The following is a 21,202-nucleotide window of genomic DNA, read 5'->3' on the forward strand; positions in this document are numbered from 1 at the left end:
GCGCTTACGGAGTGAGGAGTAGTAGTGGAGTAGGAGAGGGCAAGGGATCTGACTAGTATTGGGTCTCGGGACCAAGTAAAGACCTATAGGGATGTGAGTATGCTGACTCGTCTACATCTCCTGAGTCAACACAACATAAGCGACCCTTCCTACTCTTCCTTCCCTTATGATGGGCATGCCCAGGTGATGACCCCTCAGTTGAAGGGGCTAGAGGGGATGGCTGGTGGATAGTAGGTCCAGCCATCGGTGTAGGAGAGGGATTTGTTGAGGTCCTCTAGGATAGCAGAGACAAGAATCTCACTGCCTCTGCATCAGTCATCTGTGCGACAAACTTGTCGGGACTCTCGACAAAGCCATGGGCTGCTAGCAAAGGAGTTTCCCAAGGGGTAGTCACAGTGCTACGTCTGAGAGGAGCCAGGGGTAGTCACAGTGCTATGTCTGAGAGGAGCCAGGGGTAGTCACAGGGGTAACTCAGGGGTAAACCCCTGAGGTGTCGCCTGACTAGATTCAAAGTCATCTGGAGAGTAGAGAGCATGATGTCTCCTTCTACGAGGGTTTTTGTACTCGTTGGACGTGCGACATGATCCCATGTCTAATTTGGGGGTATTGGACAAACATAGACACAAACACAAAGATAGAAAACAAAAAACCAAAAACAAGAGCGGGTAAGAAGCGGATAGACAATTAATTACTTAAGACGATTATGAAATTCAAACTTAAGAAATTATGAAAAGGCAATTAATCACTTGTGAAAATTATGAAATGACATCAATGCAAAAAGGATAAACATGAAAGAAGGATTATTTACTTAAGACAATTATGAAAAGCTAGTTTTGAAATGACTAATATTTATGAAAGACAAGTGGAATCCAATGAGATTTTCATATATATATATATAAATTAGAGACCAAAAGCACGTCTCCAAAATTATGTATATAAAAAATATGTCTCCAAAAGTATGCTTAAGCAAAATTTGTCTCCAATATAGGTCAACTACTCTGTGTTACTGTTTGAGGTGCTTTCCTCCTCCGTACTGCTAGGTGGGTCACTGGGGACCTCATCCTCCACCTCTTCTAATATGCGATCATGCTCTTCAGTGATTATGTACTCGCAATCCACGAATGCCTCCACACAATCCATTATGTCCTTTACACGATCATATTTGAGGCTCCACCGGTTGTGGTAGTCTCTCTACAACCTACGAAGATTCCATAGATTGTGTCGTGCATTCCTCAATCGCCCTTGCTCCACTACCCTTCGGCTTCAACCCCACCTAGAAGCAAGCACCCCCACGTTGTACTTCACCTAGTCACTCTCTTGTGCAATCTTCTCTTTTACATGAGCTAGCAGAGAAGCTATGTCTATAATCCCTACAACGTGGGGAACCGGGTTGGGGTTTAGGGAGGACACCCATGGGTGAGGGCTAAGGAGAATCTGTTTGAAAAAAAAAAAAACCAAATACGGCTAAGGAGCATGTGAAAAAAGAAACGAATATGAATAAGAAGAGGGGAAAAGAAGAGAAGCATAAACATAAGCATAAGCATAAGAGAAGCATAACCATATGCATAAGAGAAGGAAAAACATAAGCATAAGAGAAGGAAGAGGGGAAAAGAGATTGAAAGAGAGGAAAAAGAAGAGGGGAAAAGAGCATAAGAGAAAAAGAAAGAAAGCATATGCTTATGCTTATGCATGAGCATATGAGCATAAGAGAGAAAGAGAGAAAGCATATGCTTGTGCTTATGCATGAGCATATGAGCATATGCTCATGCATAAGCATAAGCATAAGCATAGGCAAATACATATGCTTATGAAAAGAGGAGAAAAAGAGATTGAAGGAGAGGGGAAAAGAAGAGAAAGAAAGGAGAAGGAGAAGGAGAAGGAGAAGGAGGGGAACAATACAAGAGGAAAAGAGCATAAACATAAGAGAAGGAAGAGAGAAAAAGAGCATAAGCATAAGAAAAGGAAGAGGGGAAAAGAGATTGAAAGAGGGGAAAAAGAGATTGAAAAGAGGGGAAAAGAAGAGAAGGAGAAGGAGAAGGAGAAAGAGGGGAACAATACGAGAGGAAAAGAGCATAAGTATAAGAGAAGGAAGAGGGAAAGAGATTGAAAGAGGGGAAAAAGAGATTGAAAAGAGGGGAAAAGAAGAGAAGGAAGAAGGAAAAATGAGATTGAAAGAGGGGAAAAAGAAAAGGGGAAAAGAGCATAAGAGGAGAAAAAGAGGAGAAAGAGAGATTGAAGGAGAGGGGAAAAGGACAGAAGGAAAGGAGAAGGAGACATATGCTTATGCTTATGCTTATGCATGAGCATATGAGCATATGCTCATGCATAAGCATAAGCATATGCATAGGCATATGCTTATGGAAAAAAGATAAGGAAGACGGGAAAAGAGATTGAAAGAGGGAAAAAAGAAGAGGGGAAAAGAGTATAAGAGAAAAAGAAAGAAAGCATATGCTTATGCTTATGCATGAGCATATGAGCATAAGAGAAAAAGAGAGAAAGCATATGCTTGTGCTTATGCATGAGCATATGAGCATATGCTCATGCATAAGCATAAGCATAAGCATAGGCAAATACATATGCTTATGAAAAGAGAAGAAAAAGAGATGAAGGAGAGGGGAAAAGAAGAGAAGGAAAGGAGCCATATGCTTATGCTTATGCATGAGCATATGAGCATATGCTCATGCATAAGCATAAGCATAGGCATAGGCATATGCTTATGAAAAGAAGATAAGGAAGAGGGGAAAAGAGAAGAGAGGGAAGAAAAAGGAGAGGGGAAAAGAGCATAAGCATAAGAGAAGGAAAAGCATAAGCATAAGCATAAAAGAAGGAAAGAGGAAAAGAGGGGAAGAAGAGGGTATAAGAGAAGCAAGGTAAAGAGAGGATTCCTACGCCCATCACTACAGCTAGCGCTTAAGGAGTTAGCTATAGGCCAATGCAAATAACAAAAACAACAAATGGAAAAAGACGAAGCACTTTCTTACCTGGAAAAGTCCCTCTCAGTGTTTCATGGACTGGCCCTACAAAAAAGAGGAAACATGTACCATTTTTTTCGATAACTAGTTAGAGGAAGGAGGAGTTTGGAGAAGCAACTTTTCAAAGGGATTGGATTGAGGAGACAAGCATAAGCCTACAAACAAGGAGAAAGAGGAGGAAGAGAAATACCAAAAAGAGAAGAGGTGAGTCTTCTTTCTTTCACCAAACCTTGTTTTTTATCCTTAACCTTACCACCAGAATGCTGGACAACTTCCATGCCCAAAAAATAGGAGAGAAGACCGAAATCGGTCATCTCGAATGTGGTGCTGAGTTGTGTTTTAATGGATTGAAGCGTGATGGTGGTAGAGCCCAAAAGCAAAAGATCATCTACATAAAGTAAGATAAAGCAGACCCCCTCTAAAGATTGATGTATATATAAATTCGGATCAAAAGGAGTGGAATGAAACCCATTAGTTTTGAGGAAGGTGTCTATTCAGTGGAACCAGGACCAAGGTGCTTGTTTAAGCCCATAAAGAGCTTTGCGGAGATGGAATACCTTATTTTCATGGCCAAGAGGAGAAAAACCTGGTGGGGGAGCCATATAGACTTCCTCATCGAGGTAGCCATTGAGAAAGGCACTCTTGACATCCATCTGATAGATAGACCAGCTGTAATGAGTGGCTAGAGCGAGGAGGAGGCGAAAGGATGTCAACCGAGCAGTAGGTGCAAAGGTTTCCTCATAATCGATACCATGTTTTTGGCAAAATCCTTGCACTACTAAGTGAGCTTTGTACTTGTCGAGGGTTCCATCTGCTTTGAGTTTTGTTCGGAAGATCCACTTTGTTCCTATGACCTTTTTGTGACTGGGTCGATCGACCAAAGTCCAGGTCTCATTGTGATCAATGCTCTCATGCTCCTGTTCCATGGCACGATGCCACTCAAGATGTTGAACTGCTTCCTGCCAAGTGGCGAGTTCAGAATGTATGATATAAGCTGTGGTAAAAAAAGAGGCAGTGGTAGGGGAAGAAGCTGTCTAGGTAGAGCGGCGAGGACCGGGAGGAGGAAGTTCTAGGGGAATAATCCCGGAATCCTTCATAGTTTGTCGATACCAGCATGGCAGTGGGTCCTGAGAAGAGGATCCGGGAATTGGAGAAGCAATGGGTGGGGAGAAAGAAGTTTTGGGGGGAGAGAAAGAGGTTTCGAGGGGAACGGGGATAGGTGCATCATCAGTAGGGAGAATAGAGGAATTTTTTAGAACATCTCTTTCATTGAAGACCACATCACGGCGAACCAAAACTTTGTTTGTGCGAGGATGAAATAAGCGATAAGCCAATGAAAAGTAGAAGTTCAGCACGAGGTTCTAGTTTCTTGCGAGTATCATTGGGAGCATGAATGTACGCGCAGCATCCAAAGATGCAGATATGAGAAATAGAGGGTCAGTAGCCATAGAAAGCCTCAAAAGGCATCATGTTCGGGATGGGCTCAGTAGGGCAACGATTAAGGAGATAGAAAAAAGTGTTCACGGCTTCCGGCCAAAGACGTTCGGGCAACTCGACTGCAAAAAGCATGGAGCGTGCCATATTCATGACTGTGCGCTGTCTCCTTTCAACATGAGCATTTGGGGCGGGCGAATTGGGAGATGTGAGATGGCATTGGATACCATGCTCATGAAGGAAGTGAATGAATTCATGGGAAATAAATTCACCACCATTATCACTACGAGCAATCCCAATAGGCTTCCCTGTTTGATTCATGATCAATCGAGCCCAAGTAGCAAAAGAAGGAAAAAGTGTCAGATTTCTCTTTCATGAAGAACACCCATTGATATCGAGAGTAATCATCCACAATTAAGAAGAAATATTGTGAGCCATTTCATGAAGGAACAGGAGATTTGCCACTAATATCAAGGTGGATTAGACGCAATATCTCACTGGCTCGAGAAGTGGAATGAGGAGGAAAAGGAGTTCTGCTTTGTTTGCCTAATTGGCATGGACGGCAAATATCTTTGGCTCGCGATTATTGAGGTAGGCCATTAACCAAATGATCATGAGACATTTCATATAAAGAGTCATAGGACAAATGTCCCAGATGATAATGCCACAACCGTTCTGTGTCAGTCGGATCTTTTAGGGTAGCAAGACCATGAAGCCGATGAAACTCAGAGCCGGTATTGGAGGGAGTCTCAAGAAATTGTGTCATGAGGTACTGAACATGAGCTCAGTTGGGCTTCACCTTGGGCTAATCTCCCTGAGCTAAAAGGAGTCCCGATGTCTCATCTATGATTTCGACATGCATCTTTGTAAATAGCACCGTGCGGTCAAGAAGGCAAAGTTGATGGACGGAAAGAAGATTGACCCCTAATTGCGGGACATAAAACACTTGATCCAATTGAACAAGATTGGGTCCTTTGTTGGTATCAAATTTGATTGAACTAGCACCACGAGTAGGAGCGATAGAGTTATTGCCACAGCGGACTCCCCCTATTGCCGGTTGGTGAGAAATGAAGAGATCACGATGAGGGGTCATATGACGAGTGGCTCCACTATCCACAATCCAAGGGGCTTTATGGCCACATGGTAGAGTATGAAATGTTGATCCAGATATGGATGGGGAGGAGTCAAGCTCGGTGATATGGATCAAGGCCTGGGATGTGAAGTCTAGAGAATCTCTAGTACACCAGTCAGACACGCCTTTGGGAGTGATGGAGGGGATGGGGTGAACTGATTAGTGACATGGCCCTATGGTCTCCAAGGGCTAGCGTTAGGTGGAGGAGGACCACTCCTAGGGTGCCAATGAGGTGGCAGAGGAGTCGTGTTGGGGGGCTATGGGAGAATGCCTTTGGCTTTGGAGCGACATTCATCATCAACATGCCCAACTTTCTAGCAATGCTGACAAAACCAGTTCCTTTTGGGAAGGTTGTGCCAGGCGGGTTTAATACCATAGAAATTATTGGAGTTAGGAGTGGGAGAGGGCTTCCGAAAGCTGAGTTGATCTTTTTGAATCCCAGAGAGAAGAGCCCCCTCTGAAGTAGTAACACTATTTTTTTGGTGAACCTGCGAGAAGAGATGAGCATAACGCAAGAGTTGACATTCGAACTCATAAAAGGTAGGAAGGGAGGGTTGAGAAATGATTTGCTGCATAAAACTAAAGTACTTAGGTGGGAGTTTTTTCAAAAAGAAAGTAACTTGGTCATCCTCGGATTTGGGAGGACCAGTTGTGGCGAATTCAGCAATTAACCGCCGATAGTCTGCTAGCTTTACCTTGAGATCATCATCATCACTAATCTGGAATTCTTGGAGATCGTGGTCAAGATTGATGTGATGAGTATGATCTCCGGCTGCATAGCGGTCAGTGAGATATGCCCATCGCTCAAAGGCAAGGTCAAAATGTTGCAATTGAGAGTGAAATTCAGGCAAAAGCCCTTGCATGATTTCGACAATGGTAGTGGCATTACGATGCCGCCATGAGCAAACTACCTGATCAGGATAAACATGAGGATCAGGTTGCGGTTTAGTACCTTGAATGAGTTCCCATAAGTCTTGAGAATCAAGCACATGATGCATGAGATTTGACCAAGTGGTATAATTAGAACCGTTAAAACGAGTCATATTAGTAAAAGCATGTTTGGCTGTTGCAAAGACCAGGTGAGAGGAAGAAAGGGAATGATAGGGAGAAACAATCGGTGGATGCATGAGAGGAATCAAGACAGGAGTGGAGTGAGAAGGTGGGAGAGGCGGCACCGTCGGAGGAACAAAAGGATTAAGAGAAGGCCCTGAGGGGGAGGGATAAACATGGGAGGCAGGATACGACATGAGAGGGGAAAAAGGGGATAGAGGGAAAAAGGCTATAGGAGCCCAGTGGCATGGCAGAAGATGGAGGATGAGAAGCCATTGGAGGGAAGATGGCAGCAGAAGATATGAGAGGGATGGGAGGGAAGGAAGAATGAGAATCGAAAGCAAACTCATTGCCTGACGAATTTCTCCTTTCTTGTCTACGAGTGTTCACATGCATGTATGGATCTGTGTCCTTGTGATTACTCATTCCTATGCCTTGCATAACAAACGGATTTGCACCAAAGGGATAGGGCAACATACCTTGCACTGATTCTTGTGGGATAGGCATTGTCGAATAACCCATTGTCCTCATGCCGGCCTGTCCTCTTTTGTCAAAATATACTTGTTCTTCATTGGCACTGAACTTGAAATGTTGCTCTGCTTCTTCCGAGCTAAATAGAGGTCCTTGTTGATGTATTGGAGAAAGTCGTGGAGAAGAAGAAGCTTGGGGTGTGTAGGCACCTGCTTCAAGTTCCTTCCATTTCTAAAATTCAGCAAATTCTTTAATGAGTTTGGAGAGGTATTCATCACCTTCGATCCTTGCAAACTCTCTCTCGACATATGACAAGGGTGGTGGTTGAATAGAGGTCGATTCGGGCTGATATCGCTTTGGGGAAGAAGGAGAAGACATCTTCAGTTGATGATCTATCTTCCAAGATTTCCAGGTCAAGGCTCAGGTGTCAGCAAGCACACCTTGCTCTGATACCATATAAAGAAAGTTCTTGGAGATAAATAAGACAACACTAAAGATGAAAGATAGCTGAAGAAGAAATATATATCACCAAAGGAACTCAATACAAGAGAAGAGATATCTGCAAAAGAAATTGTGGAGGGAGCGAACAACAGTCTTCCAGAGCAGTCAATTGAAGTGGGCTCTGCACTAGCTCCACAAGTTGGAACTAAACCAGATCTGAGTCAGCAACCTATTGCTAGAAGAGCAAAGGTTTATTGCAGATCTACAAAGAAGGGTAGCAACAATAGAGGAGTAAGTCAATGCTGATCTAGAGTAGCTGCAGGAGAGGATGATGGAGCAGAGGCAGAGGAGATGATGAAGCGGAGGCAGAGAAGTTGGAGAGGATGCAAGAGTAGAGGCAGAGGAGGTAGAGATGTTGGAGTGTAGGTGTGCAGCAGCCTGTTTCAAAAGTCATCTGGTAGCCAGGGGGCTACTGCCTTTTATAGGCCTGACCCATGAGGTCGACCAGCTGGTCGGCCAGTTCTAGTTGGCCAGTAATGGTTGGCCATTTTCGGCCTTTCTGGCCACTTGTTTGGCCATGGCCTTTTTGGCCACTTGTTTGGCCCTGGCTTCTGCATTTAGAGATTGCCTGGCTTAACACACAATTGTATGAGGGTGCTAGGATGTCTAAACTACAGGCTTGTCTCTCAATCTTGAAACTACAAGCAAAGTATGGGTGGTCAGATACAAGTGTCTTGGCCTTAATGAGGTTGCTCTAGAAGATGTTGCCTACACCAAATACCATGCCTATATCAAGAGATGAATCAAAGAAGATGCTAACAACGGTGGGTTGACATAGATGATATGCCACTCACTTCCTCCACTTGGGCAGGTATTTTTACGCGAGGCAGTGTTCTGCTTCAAGTTTTGGCCTTTCGAGATGCACAGGAGGATGCTTGAGTTTTTAGTGTCCAGGATGGTGGCAGATTGCTTAGGTCCACAGAGGACATCTTGCTTGAGTCTGCTTTTCAGCCTATCAGGGTTGTAGGTCTTTTGGTGCAAGGATCAGATTTAGAGTGGTTCCTAGACCCAAACCCCTAGCTACTCTCCACTGGGTCTTGGAGGCTCTGGCTCTATGGGGGAGTTCCCATCAGGTATTTGTAGTGGGACCCTGGAGAGTGGGAGTGGACTGATGCAGGGCATCGGGAGAAGAGCATCCCCTTCTTTCGTTACACGGTCAGTAATGCCAGGAGATATCAGCTCAGTAGTAGAGGTTGGAGACCTTTTAGAGTTCCTCATTGGGAGACATTTGATATCACTGCAGATTTGCAGGTTTCTGGAGGAGACTCTGGAAATCCCATAGGAATAGAAAGATCACTATCTTCTTTTGGATTTCTATCCATGGTGGGATTGCAGTGAACCTTTGGAGGTCCAGGTTCGGAGCCCACCCTACTTGCCCCCGATGCCTCTCTGCTTCGGAGACTATTCAGCATTGCTTATGGGATTGTAGACAAGCGAGGATGATTTGGATGGGGGTAGCCAGGATTTTCAGTCACTTTGCCCACTCCCCATTTTTTATGACATGGGGCTCAGTGGCTTGGCTTTCTCTTACAAGGCCTCAGGTATTCTATGAGAGATTTGACTCCTCTCGGGCCATTTCTATTCGACGTCAGTGGACTGAGTCCTATTCGTTGGATGTGGTACCACACCTTCCTTTTACAGCTGTACGTGCCTCTGTGGATACTTCTTGGGAGATTCTAGTGAGCATAGCATCCTAGCATATCTAGAGAGCTAGATGCACAGAGGCTTTTGAGGGTACTCAATTTCATCCCTCGCACACATTGGCTAGTATCTGGACAGATATCTGGACAGATACCGTACATACTTTGATGGCTGTATGGACAGGTATGCAGGGAGACTCCCGTGCAGCCTTAGCTAGGAGGGCTTCTTTCTTCAGGGAATGGAAGGATTCTCCTTTCTTCTCTGAGACTACTACAGGGTTGAGGTGGCACTTTCAGCCTCAGCCTTGGTTGTTTTCCACCTCACTCTGAGGGGGTTTTTATTTATCCTCATGATTTCATGATGTATTCCGCTTTGAGCTTGCTCTCGCGGGTTTTTTCTCTTACTTAATAGAAGTCTCTTTCTTGGAAAAAAAAAAAAACAAGAAAACTTTCTTATTTCTATAGTGCATGCATCATAGAGGATCATGACAATTGTTAGAACATTGCAACTGTGAAGAGATGGGAGGCAGTTCAAGTTTTTCCTCTATGTGAATATGGACTGATAAACAATGGAGAGATAAAAAATGACTCACCATAGTATGGGGAGTGTTTTGATGACCTCAATAAGACTGTCTGGAAGAGGGGGATGACTTTGCAATTTTGTCTCGTTGACACTAGGGAGAACAAGAAAGATGATGCATACTTTATGTTATAGTGTACCAAAACCAAGCACAAGGTTGAGGAAGCATTTAAGGATAATTGGGGAACAAGCTATGAGAAGTGGGATGTAGTAGTTGGAGCTATCTGGTACAAAAAAACATCCAAGAGCCCACAATTACATTCTATTACACAAGACTCCGCAAACATTTGTGTACTCTCATCTAGTAAGAGCTATTAATTTCTAGTGTTGCAAGCTATGCCTAGATGAAAGAAGGGCAAGAGTGTCTTCAAAATAGATTTACACATGCATGAGCACATCAAGGGTGTCTTGCAATATTGGATGACTAAGATAGCACAAGAAAATGCATTCTCAATGTGTGGGTGTAGTTAACCAAGAAAAATATATTCCACTTATCCTAGAAAAATGGAAAATGTATTTACAATTACCTTCTATTTAGTAAATCGCAAACCCATCATGCCTGTTTTACAACCATTGCACTTTGTTTTAGTAAATCCCATACCTACCGTGCTTGTTTAATGTACATCCCCATCGCACTTGTTTTACAAAACCACTATGCTTGTTTTTTACACTAACTCCCAAACCCACCACCACACTTGTTTTAGTAAATCCCAAACAACCTATGCTTGTTTTAGTAATCTCAAATGAGGGAAAATGTATGCGACTTATCTTGTAAAACCATCAGGCTAGTGACCATAAATATTAAATTAATGAACTGTATGCCATTCATCTTGTAATAATTGAAGGAAACCACTGCACTAGTGGCATTTAATCCTAAACTATGTATTGTGTGCAACCAACCACCGCGCTGGTTACAAACCTAAAAAAACATTTATAAAAATAACTTGTATAAATGCAATTGTCGATATGTCCCTTGAGGGGTCCCCTTTAGGGTAAAGCTCCATATTAGCATGCCACCATGCCAGCATGCTGGCAATTATTTTTGGGGCAAAACAAGCAATCTAGTCTCAGTCACACTGTGGTGCCCTCACCTTTAATAAGAAGGCCAAATTTTACTCGACTTCTAAATTTTAGAAATGGTGGACTTAGTTTGAAGCCCAAATTTTTTTAAGTCCTTCTAATGAAGCTTTACATGCTAGCAAAGAATGTTAGCAAAATATAGCACTACCCGAGTGGAGGCATGTGATTAATTGGTATTATTTGGATGGCACCACACCGTGGTGGCTTGAATTTTGATTAATTTAAGGTGGCTCATTATCATGATTAATTGAAGATGGCTCATGATTATTTGGATGGCACCACTAGGCCTCTAATCACCGTGGTGACTCAAATTTTGATTAATTTAAGGTGGATCATTATTATTTAGACGATTATAAAGAGTGCCATTGTTATTACTTAACCATGTCCCCTAACATGCAGAATGCTATTTGGCTACTTTTCTCTCATCCACCCCTACTCTGCTACTTTGCTCCATGCTCCCTCCTCTAGCTCTCATCCACTCCAATGCTCACCCACTCTTTTTACCTCTTCATTATCACCATGGCAAGAACCAAAGCCAATAATATTAATCCCCCTCAATCAACGTGATCCCAATTGTCTACTTTTTTGTACAAGATCATTGTATTACACTCGACAAGAATTGAAATGCCTACTCTCGTGGATAGGCTTCCCTCAACATCTCCGTGTCATCACCTTGGATGGCATGTATGCAGTTGGCTTGTGTATGGCTATGTTCTATGGATTCTCTAGAGATGTTGACAAAGGGATAAGGACTTTCAAGACAGAGTTTTATTGTGTTGTTATCGGCCCCAACCCTAGATTTTGACTCCTGCAATTGTGCAAGTCTTTGGCCTCTCCATCATCTCCTCCTTTGCCTCTCCGAAAATTTGGATGTAGCAAGCTCGCCTCTATGAATACGATAATGTATAGTGGTCTATCATCGAGGCTCTTAGCAATACTGAGCTGTACAAGTATCGCCTTTGAAACTTTTACTCAATGAGGATCATAACCATTCACTAATGGGCTGAGTGGTTATCCTTGTCGAGTGTAATCTTTTAGGCTCTTGCCAATGGTTGGGTGGTTATCCTCACCAAATGTAATCTTTTATTTTTAATTTAATATAAAACTATTATGGGAAATGTTATCTTTGGATATAATCTCTTTTGTTTTAATTTTTGTTCGATGAGACTCTCAACAATTGTTGAGTTGTTATTATCTATCCTTGGATGTAGACATAATCTCGTTTGTTTAATTTTTGCTCGATGAAGGTTCTCAATAATTGCTAATTTGTTATAAACCATCTTTGGATGTAGATGTAATCTCTTTCGTTCAAATTTTTCTCGATGAGGCTCTCAACAATTGCAGAGTTGTTAGTTGTTATAAACTGTCTTTGGATGTAGATGTAATCTCTTCTGTTTAATTTTTGGTCGAGTTGTTAATAGTTATACTCATCGGGAACATAATATCTTTTAAGTTTTAATTTTAATATACATAATACTATTATCGCAATTGTTGCTAGTAGTAGTCATTGTTGGTAGCAGTCATTGCTAATTATAATCATTGCATAAGCAATTGGTACATAAGAAAATACCTTGTTCTTGGTTTTAGGATTAACTACAAGCAACTTTGAAATAGTTCCAAGAACCAGCACGGTGGTTGCAAGGAAATACATTTTCCTTGTTTTGGGATTAACTGCAACCCACATTGAAAAAGAGCCTGGTTTTAGGATTAATTGCAAGCAGCGATAAAATAGTTCCATGAACTAGCCCGGTGGTTACAAGGAAATACATTTTTCTTAGTTTAGGATTAACTGTATCCTACACTACGATAGAACTAGCACGGAGGTTACACAATGAAATAAATTTTCCTTGGTTTAGGATTAAAATTTAACCACTCATTTCAAACTATTAATTGCACTCTCATTACACTATAACAACATGCTATTCCAGCCATCGGATTGGTTTTAAACCTATTCAATGGCACAATAAGAACATAAATTAAGCTATACGTGGCATGTTGATATGGACATTGCCCCTAAAGGGAACCCCTCAAGGGCTACATCAACATGACAAAGAACCCCTCAATGTGAAATATATGAACAAGTGTGGGACTCCAATGTGGGTCTCATGTGACCTAGCCAATTGAGGTAAATATATTTTCTTTGGTTTTATTAGGAGTAGCTACAACCACCACTAAAATAACTCCAAGAACTAAGGCGGTGGTCACTCCAAGCCAATGTCACCACCTTGTCACTGCAGTGGTCATGAATCTAGATCAATGCAGAAAAGCTATGTGCATGGGTAGATCACAGGGCAGACTGTGGATAGTCTTATGCACAAAGATGCATCATAGAGACTGTGTGAAGCAGGCCAGAACTACTCATGTAGTTACATGTGTCAAGCTCTGCGATATTCAGAAGAGTAGGTTTTGACAAATTGCATCTCATTATTATGCTAGTATGGCAATCATTACGTTGGAAAATTTTTGGAGAGAGGGCGAGTCACCCAAATTGCTCATTAACATGTCACATCATGGCCCCAAAATTGCCCCTAAAATAGTTTGGCGATTGGTACACACAATTGTGCATTAACCCAAAGGTATATATAAATATACATATATCAACATCTAAGGAGATCAATAAGCTAGAAGGATTGTTCTAGATTACGAAGACTTTGTACAAAGCATTGTAATTCAAATATAGAAAACAAGCAAAAACCAACCCAATAGTCATATATAGGAGGAAAACCCAATGGTTGAGATTTTTGAGTTTCAAGTCCACCGAATAGTTGACCATAGTAAACATGTGGCATTGCCATGTTACCAAATCGACCATAAAAGAACACATGGTGTTACTATGTTTGCACCAACTCAACCATACATCAGACCTAACCTCAATTAGCCAAAGTTAACCCTAGATCATTGAACCTTAGTCAACTCAACCATAGGTTAACCTAATGCATGGCCACCATCACCTAACCATTAGGTAGATGAACCTATAGATTGCAAATAGTTAAAGCAACCCATCAAGTACATTAACAATCTTTAGTCATCATTTCTAGGGATAAGACAAGCATTAGTTTACAATAGCTTTCAACATTTTCCTAAGCCGTTTAAACTATTCAATGTTGTGCAAGGTCTTCATCAAAATTTTATCACATCAAAGGCTACAATCTCACACCTCACTTGAGACTCTACAACACACATGCACATGCACATGCACACGCACGTGCACGTGCATGTGCACATGCACATGCACATGCACACGCACACGTGCACACACATGCACACATGCATGCACATGCACACACACACACACATGCATGCACACATGCACACATGCATGCACACATGCACGCATGCACCCATGCATGCATTCACGTGCGCACACATGCACAAATGCACGTGCATGTGCACACACACACACACACACACACACACACCCCTTTCTAAACTTCTCTTTCAATACCCTCCAAAAAACCTACTCTTCCTAACTACCAACTCCCCCTAAACTTCACTAAGTAATATTTACCCCCCCCCCTCCCAACGACTCTTTCAATTCACATTGTCTCTTCATCTCCCTGCTTATTGTGGCTCCTCATTTCTTGACCCCCCCAACTACTTGCTACTCCACCTATTTATCTTTTACAATTGAGCTATTATTTGCCATCGTTGCCTATAGTTATTGCCCTTGCGTCTTGCCTACTACAGCCTCCACACTACCTAACCTGAGGTATTCCCCTTATGACTTCAACTTTTGCACTCTATTGATGCTTTACATACATATATTCTTTCAATAATAAGTGTAAGAACTTATAACTTAAGATTAAAAATTAATCATCTAGAGCCAATTTTAGATCTTAGCCAAGAGATAGCCTCTTCTTGGCTATGATGGTGTGGAGTTTTGATGCCTTCATGTGAGCAATTTTGGCCTTTGGATTTCAAAAATCCCATTGTGCAAAGTATTTGTCTAGCCTCTTTTTGGCCATGAAGGTGTGGAGTTTTGAGTCCTTCACCTTTAAATTTTGGTAGAACCAATAGTAGACCTTGGCCAAGAGAAAGGCTCTTCTTGGCCATGAAGGTGTGGAGTTTTGAGGCCTTCACTTGAGCAATTTTTGGCCTTTGGATTTCAAAAATCCCCTTGTGCAAAGTATTTATCTGAGTGCACTTTTGGAGGCTTGAACCCATGACCACTTGCTTAGGGAAGAAGAGCCTTACCATTGAGGTAATCAGTTTCTCCTTCATTTGCAACTGCTTCTTTCAAAGCTACTCATATGTGGATGTTATCAGCAACTCCTCCCTATCGTACAACTCTTTGGCTCTCTCCTAGGCTCGCATGCATTTTATTTTCATAGCTCAAGCTATCCATTTAAAGACCTTCTTATTGCATTTCAACTACTCCTAGGGTTGTCCATACACCAAGCTACTATGAGTTGTAGTCTCCTTATGACCTTCTCAGAAGCTTCTTGTCTTGGAATTCTATGAACTTTGAAATTTCTCTCAATCTTCTTGAATTCTTCTCTTCACTCTCCTAGTAGTGTTGAGCTTAGGACTCTATGCACAGGGTTGGTGTTTGATGAAGAGCTTCTACATAGTTCCTCCATGGTTGTGGCTATTAAAAACAAGCTTCTACACACTTTTATAGTAGCATGGTACTTGATACAATTGGAAAATTTGTTCATTGCATTTCACCACAATTTCTGTGGACAAATAAGACTTGGATATTCATGGACTATATCTATTTTCACAAGTAATAGAAAGCATATGCAAAACCTTTGTAGGGTAGTTATATAAGCAATTGCTTTTGAAGCATGTATGCTAGTAGTTAGAACTATCATATAGATGGGATGGTTGTTCTCAGTTCTATGTTGTTGATCTAGAAGTTCAGGAGTTCCGAATGAGGAAGCATTATCTATCCACAGAACTCTATTTTGTTTAGTCTTGACTATGTTTCCTACATTAGGGGAATTTTGGACTAAAAAAGGCCTTATAAGTGGATTAGCAAAATGGATTAAGGACTAATAAGGCCTATAAAGGGTCCCATCATCCCCATATGAGTCCAAAAAAGTACACCTCCCTAGGATTTGGTGAGTGCACCTCCCTCTCCCACTTGGAGGATCCCCACCATGTGCAAGAAGTCCACCCTCTTTATACCCCAAGGTGGTCCCCGCTCCTAAAAGTATCTCGTGGGTACTACTCCCCCCAAAAATTTGAAATTTTTCAAAAGTGCCAAAAATGACGTGAAACCCTTCCAAACCGTCCCCTAAACCATGCATATGGACCCAGATTCCTTTCCAACCCTTGAATCCTTCTTCTACTCACCATAGTCACTTTCCAATGCCTCAATCCTTCTTCTTCTCATCTAATCACTTTCTAACCCCTGAATCCTTTTTCTTCTCACCATAATTATTTTTCATCATTTTTCTAACCATCTCATGGCTCCATTGCAAGATTCTCCTATAATGTGGTGCTTGGTAGTTGATAGTGTAACAACAAAGCTATTTTGTAATCTACATTTTTTAATTACTTTCACTCAGTAACTCAAATCTATTTTCTCACACCTCTCATTGTTCCATTTCAATGTTACCAACAAGATGTAGAAGTGTTCCCTGAGTTACAAGTGCATGTGACAAAATGTGTTCTTGGTAGGTTGCGGTGGAGCAAGCAATCAATCAAAGGGTGCAAGCTACATGGCACATGAGGGCTACATCTAGGGATTATGAACTACCTTGTCCCTGTAGCTTATTGGATAAACATTATTCAAATCTTTTCAAATATGTGGAAGTAATCTCAATTAGATTTCAAGGAACTTGAGCATGGATGGATAGAGCATTGAGGCAATCAAAGGTTAAGGGAAGAATCTTCTTCAACATGATGGAAGTGGTCATTCTTTAACATTTACCACTATACCCATCAACATTTATCTGTCTTGTATGTGTTCTTTTCCTTTAGAGGACACCTATTATATTATAGTGTGTCCTTTTGTAGACACTATATTTTGGCTGCCCAACGGAGGTTGCTTGTACTTTCCCTTTCTATGGTAATTGATATTATTTCATTCTAAAATAAATAAATGTTATCATTCTCATAAAATAAAGTAAAGTGAGTGCACCTCCCTCTCCCACTTGGAGGATCCCCACCATGTGCAAGAAGTCCACCCTCTTTATACCCCAAGGTGGTCCCCGCTCCTAAAAGTATCTCGTGGGTACTACTCCCCCCAAAAATTTGAAATTTTTCAAAAGTGCCAAAAATGACGTGAAACCCTTCCAAACCGTCCCCCAAACCATGCATATGGACCCAGATTCCTTTCCAACCCTTGAATCCTTCTTCTACTCACCATAGTCACTTTCCAATGCCTCAATCCTTCTTCTTCTCATCTAATCACTTTCTAACCCCTGAATCCTTTTTCTTCTCACCATAATTATTTTTCATCATTTTTCTAACCATCTCATGGCTCCATTGCAAGATTCTCCTAAAATGTGGTGCTTGGTAGTTGATAGTGTAACAACAAAGCTATTTTGTAATCTACATTTTTTTAATACTTTCACTCAGTAACTCAAATCTATTTTCTCACACCTCTCATTGTTCCATTTCAATGTTACCAACAAGATGTAGAAGTGTTCCCTGAGTTACAAGTGCATGTGACAAAATGTGTTCTTGGTAGGTTGCGGTGGAGCAAGCAATCAATCAAAGGGTGCAAGCTACATGGCACATGAGGGCTACATCTAGGGATTATGAACTACCTTGTCCCTGTAGCTTATTGGATAAACATTATTCAAATCTTTTCAAATATGTGGAAGTAATCTCAATTAGATTTCAAGGAACTTGAGCATGGATGGATAGAGCATTGAGGCAATCAAAGGTTAAGGGAAGAATCTTCTTCAACATGATGGAAGTGGTCATTCTTTAACATTTACCACTATACCCATCAACATTTATCTGTCTTGTATGTGTTCTTTTCCTTTAGAGGACACCTATTATATTATAGTGTGTCCTTTTGTAGACACTATATTTTGGCTCCCCAACGGAGGTTGCTTGTACTTTCCCTTTCTATGGTAATTGATATTATTTCATTCTAAAATAAATAAATGTTATCATTCTCATAAAATAAAGTAAAATCATAATCTATGTTGTTTTATTCTTGTTGCTTGTTGAAGTTTACCCAAAACTCAATTTCAAAAAGGCCTCTTGGCCTCAATGTTCATGTGGGTGTGCAATTGGATCAAACAATGTAAGTTTGGCCCAAATGTGTGCTTGGCCAAGCGGACTTTGTTATGTCTTATGAGATTACTTCTTGCCCCTAATCAGCTCCTTCTTGGTGATTAGCAAGTTTCTCTATAATGAACACCAGTACACCCCATTAGCCACACATCTATACAAAAAATCAGTTAAGCCAAGAAGAAAAAGTATTCTGTAAATAAAAGAAAGGCAACCACTTGAACTACGCTTCAACAAGATTGAGCCCCAAATAGTGGTTCCCAATAAATAGGAGAGAAAAAATATGATTTGGAAAAATATTAGGCAATCTGGACCCCCCCCCCCAAAAAAAAAAAAAGACTATTTGTGGGAACCAGTATTTGGGGCATGGAGAGGCATTCCCCCCAAAACAATTTGAAAAAAAATGGCCAGATGGCCCCAGGTGTGAGTAGGCACGACTTTGGGCGATTCGGGGACCAAAGTCATGCTTGCTCACACCTAGGGCCATCTGGCCATATTTTTTTGGGGGGAATGTCTCTCCTTGCTCCACATAGTGGTTCCTAACAAATAAAAGAGAAAAAAAATTATTTGGAAAAATATTAGGCAATCTTGAACCCCCCCCCAAAAAAAGAAATTATTTGGAGGGACCACTATTAGGCATCCTTGATTTGTTGGGAACCAGGTGTTTAGGGTTGAATTCTAGGTGTTTAGGGTCAAATTTTTAGAATTGGGCATGCAAATCCAAGCCAAGAAAGCACCTTAGAGTGCCTTGTTTACATATTCGGGCCATTATTTGCCCATCTGAATGGTTGAACCATGTAAATCACAAAGTATCAAAGTCGTAGCTTGGTGTAAAATCTACAACCCTCTCTTACAGATTTTTCCCAAAACCAATCATCTTCTTAGACATATTTGCCTTTCCAAAGTGCTCACTCTCAATATGTTGATGAAATTGTGAAAACAAGTCATGGAAGCAAAAATATCGTGCAATGACCTATGGCCTCACAATGGGTACTCACAGAAAGTACGCATATTATACTCTACAAGGTTGATCTACAAATTCTATTCATATATGTCCCATGTGCATCCCTTTTACTTTTCATGCATATGCATATTATACTCCAAGATTGATCTATTACATAAATTCAATCGACATATTTATTTCTTATGTATTATGTCCTTCTCTAGTTATCGTTTTAGTGTTTACACTAAAACCAATAAGAACAAATGCCACTCTCAAACTTTTAGAGACAATTTGTCATTACAGATAATTGTTGCCTTATACAAGAATCATCGATATTATACAGATGTATGCCCCTAATAATCTCAATGTACCTCAATTCAATAGCATGGATATGCATGGACATGTTCCACAGGGGATTCACTAGTAGTAATAAGGAGATGTCACCTACGTGCAATAAATATATGAAAATTCCCCTTATCTACCACCTATTTACAGGACCTTACCTTATAAAATGTACCTTCCTTCCCTTATATAACCCCCCTCCCTTACACTCACGTGGTACCATACGATAAACCCTAGTGGACCCCCAGAGACATGTTCTATGCTTATGGTACAATTGATTTACAGGTGTTGCTTCTTTTAGATGCTCAACTACTTTTACTTTTGGATGCCAAACATTAGAATATGATATGGATATCATTCATCGAGTCTTGATGGATATGTTAACTTTGAACTTTCAAAAGCTTTTCGCTTCTTTTAATAAAGAAAATTGAACATTTTTTTCCCACCCTTGTCTTGTCCTGTCTTCTTACTAAATCTTTGCATGCTTGATTTCCAAATAATTTAAATTTAAAAATGATGCATTTTGTTTATTACATCCAAGTTTTTGGTAAATTTGAAAAAGATCTTTAAAAAATGTTATATAATTTACAAAATTATGAAAGCAAAGTTTTTAAATACATATTCAATTATAATATTCCCTCTAACTTATATTATTCATGAGTCAAAGTTATTAATTCAATTAAAAAATCAATCTAGCTCTAAATATAAGCAATACCTAAGAGTGGAACCTTCCCAAAATGTTACTTGGAGTATTCCATCAAAGCATGTATTACTTGGGGGTTCAAGTTGCCAACTCCCATTCTAAGTAAATAATAAATACAAGTGATCACATGCAATTATGTCTGATTGTTTTCAAATGTGATGTAATGTCCAAGAAGTAAAGATAACTTCCAAATAGCTACATACATATTTCATATACACAACATAATACATATTAATTTGTCTCATCCATGCATGAGGTGGTGTATTTTGGCACCATTGGGATTTATTAAGCAAATAAAGACTCATATCTAACTAAACCTACATAATCTTTAAAAGTAGTACATTTTCAAAGACCATATACCTGTTGATTTAAAATCCCAAACACAACACGTATATCTATACCTCATCCACAAGATCCCAAAGACAACCTACTACCTAATAAAGGAATTCATTCTAAGGGAATCTATGCCCCATCACTTTTTCTCAAGACTTACATCTACACTTCATTGACAAGATCCCACAAACAACCTAGCTACTCTCATCCATGCACAACAGATTGTTCTTCATCACACTGATTCATGTAGTAATTCAAAGTTGTCCTGGCTAACTAAATACAACAATTAACCTAAAGTAATACATTCTGAAAGAATTATTATGATAATTTACAGAAAAAAATATAGATTCCAATGTGGTATAAAAAAATTATTGGAATATTGAATCAAATCATTTTAGCCAATGTACATGAATGCTTCCATTCAATGAAAGATAGTATTACATCCATGTGCCTTTCTAATAACTTCTTGATTTTTAAATTTTTGATCTATAAAAGAAAATAATAATCATTGTAAGGCATGCCCTCCCATTATGGTCATGAATTCACTTCTCATAGATATTGTAGTAGTGGTGCTTGGCAAGTCCCTAAATGATCAATTTTGATGCATCTTGACAATTGCAATAAGTCAATCATTAGTATTTCTTTAAAATCATTAACTTAGTAATAGAAATTATAATATTTACAAAATAACTTCAAATCAAACAAAGTCTAAGAATCAGATCAAATCCTTATTATGTCCACTACATCATGATCCATAGGAATCCATTTGCTTCTCTCTCTCTCTCTCTCTCACACACACACACACACACACACATAGGAATCCATTT

Source organism: Dipteris shenzhenensis, chromosome 1, assembly GCF_047967505.1.
Source record: "Dipteris shenzhenensis isolate YYH24624 ecotype China chromosome 1, Dip_SZ_1.0, whole genome shotgun sequence".
NCBI lineage: Eukaryota > Viridiplantae > Streptophyta > Polypodiopsida > Gleicheniales > Dipteridaceae > Dipteris > Dipteris shenzhenensis.